This window comes from Vigna umbellata, chromosome 2 (genome assembly GCF_029865625.1).
Source record: "Vigna umbellata cultivar VRB3 chromosome 2, Vumbellata_1.0, whole genome shotgun sequence".
Classification (NCBI taxonomy): domain Eukaryota; kingdom Viridiplantae; phylum Streptophyta; class Magnoliopsida; order Fabales; family Fabaceae; genus Vigna; species Vigna umbellata.
This window is the reverse complement of record NC_142166.1, coordinates 14577240-14583552: the sequence shown is the minus strand read 5'-3', so window position 1 is coordinate 14583552 and position 6313 is coordinate 14577240.

The following is a 6313-nucleotide window of genomic DNA, read 5'->3' as shown; positions in this document are numbered from 1 at the left end:
TTCACTCTTATGTGACCTTTTTCTAACACTTCTCAAGCCTCCTCTTCCAATTACTATAAGGTCTATATTAGAAAACACTAAAATAGTGCATTATTTTTTTCAAAATTATTCAAATAGTATAAATTCTAAATAATATGTAAAATTAAACAAATCGTATCAATTTAAAACCATTTCATTACGAAAAAGTCGTATCAATTTAACATAATTTCAATTAAAATTATAAAAACGGTTATACTAGACTCAACTCAAACTAAGTTGAGAAAATATTAATTTATTTCACAATATATTATAGTACAATTTCAATTACAATTTTAAAATAATATAACACACAAAAGTGATATTAAGTTTATATAACTTTATTTTATATCATAATATCCTCAAATTATTTTAAAATGACACGACTTTGATTAAAATTAAAAAGTAATGACAATGTCAAACTAACACAACTTCTTCACAATAAAATTGTATTATACTTGACTTATTAATTTTGCAATCTTTTAAATCTTATACCATTCTAATAATTTTTAAAAATAAAATTTCCATTTAGTATTTTGTGGATCAGTGTTTCTTCTATTTATTATTATACATAACAGACATTTTCTAAATGTGTTGTACTAATTAACTATATATGAGATTTCTACGAAAGAAGAAATAGAAAAAAAAAATAGACTACAGAATTTCAATTAGCACATGATCTATATGCACTAATATTATTTTAGGAAAAAGATATTAAAACAGGTTTTTTTATCGGCAAAATAATATATATATATATATATATATATATATATATATATATATATATATATATATATATATATATATATATATATATATATTGGATGCTTCAATCTTAATACAAATAGACTCAACAATATGTATGTTAGAAAAATAGTAAGTAGTGTATAAACTCTTTCATCTAATAATAAATTGTTAAGACTTATTGTTGATCTATTTATTTTTGTTGCCAATAAAAAAAATGTTAAGAATGGTAGGCTTGTTAATATTATAATAACAATTTTTTAAATTATATGTCCAATAATTAACTGTGTATATGTAAATAGATAAGAAAAAGACTTTATTATAATATTTGTCCATCATATAGTCATATAATATGAAGAGATTTTAAAACGTTTAGTTTGACGAAGGAAAACAAAAATGAATTATTGTATTATTTGGTTAAGCTATTTTATTTTAATTTATTATAAGAATAACCAAATTTTACCGAGAAAATAAGTTTATTAATAAAATTAAATTTATTGGCATATTTTATCATTATAAATGAAATCATTATCAATATATGTTTGTTGTTAGTTTCATCAGCAAGTTCTATCAGATAATTTATAATTTATATGGTAGACGCAAGTTCTAGCAAGAAGATGGAGAAGAAGAAAAAGGAAAAAGAAGAAGATGCACTAGTGGAAAAATGACTTTTTATAACGTACAAAAATGATCTTTTATAACGTAGTTACTGGGGACATAGTTCTGGGCGATATAATAATTCTGCGCATTTTATAACGTAGCAGAAATTTACGTTATAATATGTTCCACATATTATAAGGTAGTTTCTGAAGTGCGTTATAATATGCGCAGACTATTATGACAAATTTCCATTTGTATGTTATAATAGGGTGGAAGGTATTATAATGTAGAAGTTTTTGTACGTTATAATATGTTATATATTATTACGTATATATTATTGTACGTTATAATATGTGATCAACGTACCTAACGTACTAAATATTATTTATTTTATTTTATTTTTGTACGGGACAGATTTATTGATTTATGTTACCTAATCTTCAAAATATAGATAGATCATTAAATTGTTAATTAGCTAGATCACTTAAGTTATTTGTTGAACAAAAATAGGAACAATAATCGATCAAAATTACTTTAAATTTAACGAAACCTGATCCTACAATATTTAAAGCAAAATTTTAAATTAACTAATGTCTCTTGATCCACAAATCTTACTATCTATAAGAAGATATTGTTATTAATCATATTTAAATCTATAAAATTTCTTCCATCTAACTTAAGAAAAAAAATACAAACTAAATATTTATAGCTGAAACTCTACCATTATCTTTATCTAGATTAATTTAACGAAAATAGAATATTATGTTTAATAACTTTAAATGGTCCTCGACGGCTATAATGTCATTCAACATAATCTTCCCCTTTCACATCACATAATCAACATAAGCTTTGAAAGTATGCATGAATAAAAAGTAACAGGTTAAACGACTGAATAAAGATGAATATTAAATTCTCTAGCATATATAAACTATTATTCTACCGTTAAGGTTGTGTGGTTAAACAGCAGAAATCACGTAAAACCAAACCAAATTATTAAGAAACCAAGAAAATCAAAACATGCTGCAAAGACATCAAACTCAATGATTTCAAAAATTTGGCAAGAGTGTTTGACAGAATGCCTCAAAGAAAAACCAGTTTTTGGCCAAAATCCTGATGCTGGTGCAGCAGATTTTTCGAAACTGGATTGTACAGGTCCAAATGCTTTTTCTAAACTTGGTTAATGATAGTTTGATGTATTATTTAACAGTAGTGATACCAAGCTTTTGCTACAATCCAAATATCAAAGGCAAATGCACCAAAACAGATTCAAACTATGTGCAGAAACTAAAATCTGGCCAAAAAAACACTTTAAAATGGATGACTTGAGAGGCAATTTTTCACAGTTATGGTTAGACACCTAATTTGATGATTGGAGCAACTTTGTATGCATTATTTGAAGGTGTTTAAACTGTCAAACAGCAAGGATATATGCAGCAGCAAAAATTGGTAATTCACTTCCAATTTCAACAAAATGTGATGCTTGGAATGATGATTTTGCATATGGACTGAAAATTGACCAATTGAACAGTAAGAACAAGTTTGAAATGGTCAATTGTATGTGCACAAACGTTCAAACACCACAGAAGCACAAAGTCTCAATATCACTCTTAAAAGTTGCCAAATTATGTTGAAAATTAGTGAAAACTACAGCAGTTTGGAAAATACTGGAAGCAAAGCTGGATTGATCAAACAAGTGATTATGAATGTCCTAAATCTAGATCTAGCTACAAAAATTAAGCTAGGAAATAGTAAAAGCCTAAAACATGGCAAAGATTCAAGCACGGTGCAAAGCTTTAGACATAGCAAATCTGGACAAACTTTGGAAAACTTTGACAGCACTGTTTTATTGAAATTTGAATCAACTCACATATGACTTTCACAAATCAGAGGTTAATCTGAATTGAAACAACTTGAACCATGTTTAGACACTTCAAACAAACTTGCAGCAGGGTTCAGAGACACAAAAATTGGCCAGAAACAGTGTGGACAACATTAAACCCTAAAGAAAACCCCTTCTTCCCTGAAAATTTCCCTGAAAACACCACTACTCTGCTACTTTTTCTCTGCCACTTTCATTGGCACAAGGACTAAAGTGAATAACACTTTCCAGCATCAATGATTCAGAAAGAAACGTTTTTTTAATTATAAATAGTCTATGATTACACTAGTTTATTTGTAGAAATATATATCCAGAATTTAATTTGAAGCAGATTCTCGTGCAGGAGATTTAAAACCCAATCTTTTTGTTCTTCAAGAATCAATGAAAACAAAATTAACAGGATAAAAAGAGGGGGAAAGTGTTACAGAGAAGAATGTGAACTATAACTACCTTCAAAATTCTCCAATCATCGCCGTGGATTCGGCATTCAAGGCTCCCTCCTCCTCTCTCTCGTGCTAATGCCGCTAATTTCTCCACCAATCCAAACACAATCCCCACTAATCTAGGAGAGAAATTAGTGAAATTAATAGAAGAAAAACATAAAAATTAGGAAAAAACAAAATAGTAGAATGTATGAATCATAAAACCTACTTGGTTAGAGTTCGGAGATTTCGGAGCCAAAAGTAGTCTTGCGGAGGAAGGAGTGTTCTCGGAGCCGAGAAGAACGTAGTTGCAGAAGAGTGCTGAGAAATGTGAGTGAGGAGTGCCGAGAAATGCGAGTGAGAGGGATGAGACGCAGAGCGGAAGAGAGGAATGAGAATCAGAGGAAACGTGAAATGAAATCTAGCGAGAGGGGGAAATGAGAGAGGAAGAGATATTATAACTCATTTCTAAAACTCCGTTATAATACATCTTTTGAACTTATTTACAAATTTGCCACCGCTTTTCATATTATAACTGATTTTCAAAACAACGTTATAATATGTCTTAAACTTATTTACAAGTTCGTCATCGCATTTCATATTATAACTGATTTTCAAAACTACGTTATAATATGTCTTAAAATTATTTACAAGTTTGTCACCGCATTTCATATTATAACTGATTTAAAAAAATACGTTATAATATCTTCCTATTATGATGAATAATTTTTGTCCGTTATAATAGGCTTGTTATAAAATGTCATTTTTCCATTAGTGATGGGGACGAAGAAAAAACTCAAATTGCAATATTTATTGATGAATTTTACTGAAAGGAGGATCTGTTGGAATTTTTGACAGATTTATAGTCATTGTTAATTACCAACGGATTTTCCAATCTATTGGTAAAATATATCGATGACCATTTGATTAACGATTGTTTGATTTTTGAGAACCCATTAGTAAATTGAAATTATCAATGAATTTTTTCAATTACAAAGGATTTGTTTTATCGATAATTAATGTTTTTCTTGTAGTGGTTTAATATTTGCAATTTACTTTTAATTTAGGTCTTAATTTAATTGTAACGTAGTGACATCCAGTGTACTTTATTAAACTTTTTTTTCGTTAAACACATGTTATAAAAAAGTATGACAAAATTTGATGTCTTAAACTAAATAGGTGTCATAAACTTTGTGATAAAAAGATATGTTTTTGTCATAGATTATGATGTTAAGCATTTGAGTATAAATCTTTTTTTAGGCTTAAATACTAATTTATTTCCTAATTTCATTGAGTTTATTCAATGTGGTCTTCTTCTTTTGTATTGGTGGTCAATAAGATCTCAATTTTTGTTAATTTTTTTTAATTTAATTAGTTCTTTCTAGTAACGACGTTTAAATAAGCGGTATAGTAGACAAGCTGGCACTATTTGTATAACGTTTAGTGTTTTCCTCCATCACCATCTTCATCTTCCAAGACCTCATTCCTCCATCATCATATCCAACTTAATCCATACCAACATACATCAAACTTCATAACCCATCTTTCATTTTCATAAAACACACACTCCACTTTCTCTAGGGATCCAACTTCACAGTCCATTTTCTTCCTCCACGTACAAAACTCATCTCCACACATTCATCTTTTTTCAGCACCGAACAACCCATCATCAACACAAAACACACATAGAAACTTTCTCTGAATTATCTTCATTTTCACAAAACCAACACACCTGACATTACTTTAAACCACACACAATTAATTGGGGTTTCTTGAATTTGAAATGGAGTATGTGATTAGGGTTTCTTGAATTTGTAATGGAGGTACGTGATTAGGATTTCATGATTAAGGTTTCTTCAATTTGAAACGGAGGTATGTAATTAGGATTTCTTGAATTTGGAATGGAGGAAATAATCCATGATATATAGTGTTTATTTTTATGAAGGTATGTGGGGATAGGTGATTAATGATGGTTTTGTTTAATGTGGGATGGCTGTGTTGGTGATGGGTGGTTCTGTGTTGTAAGAAGATGAAGGTGGTGATGGGATTGTGTAATGGGTCCCAAAGGAGAGGATGAAGGAGATGAAGGCTTCTAGTGTTATAGTACTTGGGTTAATGGAAGGGAACTCTTCAAAGAAGAAGATGGTGATGAGGTTGTGTCATGTTACTAGAATGTTAGGTAAGAGGCATGGGTTCAAGATGAAGGTGAGGATATAGGTGAGAAAATGAATCTTCCCTCCATGTAAGTTAAAATGGCCACCCTCCATATAAGATAAATTGACATGTCACATGAGTTGTGTCACACTATTTAGTATGTCCTTAATGATTTAAACTAGGTTACCAAAAAGGACTAAACACTTATTGACTATGAAGAAAGAGAGGACCACATTGAATAAACTCAACGAAAATAAATACTAAATTAGTATTTGAACCTTTTTTTATAGAAAATATTTAAGAACATAATATTAAGTAATCACAAGTTATAATAATGAGAAGATTTGTTGCAAAATACACAGTCATTTGGTCAAATAAAGGTTTGCTTAAACAAGTTGTATTTAGGTTGAAAACATGTCTCAAAGCATGAACATAATTGTTATTAGAGAAATTGTTTTTCTTAAAGTGGAAAGTGTGTCTTTAATTAAGAATGATGAAG